We start from the raw sequence: 1,541 nt of genomic DNA, 5'->3' as shown, positions 1-1,541 counted from the left end.
TTTGAAGCATGTAAGTGGTAACTCCATTTTTTAGTTGCTTTGCATACCCATGCCTCCATTCATAGCTCCCCCTGACCAAGTGTTTTCATTGAGGAGAGCCTTAAACGGTAAAAGCTAATAATTATGGTGAGTAGATATTGTACGTCCATCACCGTGAGGCTCAACAGAGCAGGCTCCTGACTCCTGATTAGACTTATCAAAAGAAAAAGTATATGTGTAGTCATTTTCGGTCAAAGCTAGTGTTTGACTGCATGTAAAACCTATTGAACAATAATGCAGTAAAGCTTAGTTTTTGACTTCTGCTCCAAAGAGGGTAGAAGGAATCAGGTGAGGCATAAAGGGCACAGCCGCACAGGCCTCTTTTAAGGAAACATCTTTACAGATGCATGTGACTTGTGAAGCAGCTCACTATTGTTTTAAGCAATTATATGGCCATGGCATTACATGGACATATATTCTTCTTCTTTTCTTGGATGCTCTGATATTGTTGTAGTCCTATAAATAAAGGTCACTCTAGCTCATCAAGATACAATGTGCAGTGCTACCTCCATTTCCCAAATTCTAACAGCATGATCATCAACTATTTCTTTCCTTTTCATTTTTAATTATCAGAGTAGTCTCATTTACCCAAAAATCAATTGTTTATTTGTTCAACAATTGGTAATTGTAACGTACACCAAGCTAGTTGATCTCATGAATCAGGCAACAGTTTAGCAGTCATCTACCTTTCTTTTTCCAGCGTTTCTGACTTCGGGTGTTGTGAATATGAAGGCTTTGATTCAAGATCCAATTAATTGGTTTCTAGCAGAGCAACTTTGGATATTAGGACATGTTAAACTCAAAAATCATTTTGTTGGTGAGTTGATCCTTCCAACCGTTTGATTGCCAGAAATATCACCAAATGGTACTACCAGAAATATCACCAAATGGTACTAACTCCTTGCTATTACTTGTTACAGGTGATTCGATTTCGTCATAACGACTCTTTCTCTCAAAATCAAGTAAGTAATAGAGAGCTTTTCTAGATCCCAAAATTTGTTTTGGAAGTCAGTTTTTAGTATACCTTAGTATAGTGGTTGTCTTGCTTGCGCTTGTCATTCATATCAAATCATATCTGCTTGTTGTAGCTGAAGAAGACCGAAAGTATGGTGCCGGGTTACACTTCTGTGAGAGACATCAGGAAAAACATCAAACACGCTTTAATGTTGCTCTGAAGTTACCCGCTCCACCGATCTCCTATTATTCTTCAGTTGTAATGTGGCCTTCGTGATGTTAAAACCTTTTTACTGTTTTTTATTTATGCAATCCAAACAACTTAAATGGCTAAGCTGTCGGCTTGTCCATGTATTTGTCCATGTATTAGTTCATCCCATTCATGAACAACCTTCCTATGCTACCGTACGGGTGGTATCGCTGTCGTCCTGAGTACTTGTTGCAGAGGCGCATTAAAATGGGTTTCTCATCTTAATACTTAATAAAAGTTCTTAAAATCATGATCCGACTGATTTGGCAATTAGAACTACTCAGCTCATCCAAAATTC

The sequence above is a fragment of the Papaver somniferum genome, unplaced genomic scaffold (genome assembly GCF_003573695.1).
Source record: "Papaver somniferum cultivar HN1 unplaced genomic scaffold, ASM357369v1 unplaced-scaffold_117, whole genome shotgun sequence".
Classification (NCBI taxonomy): Eukaryota; Viridiplantae; Streptophyta; class Magnoliopsida; order Ranunculales; family Papaveraceae; genus Papaver; species Papaver somniferum.
Note: the sequence above shows the minus strand (reverse complement) of the source record.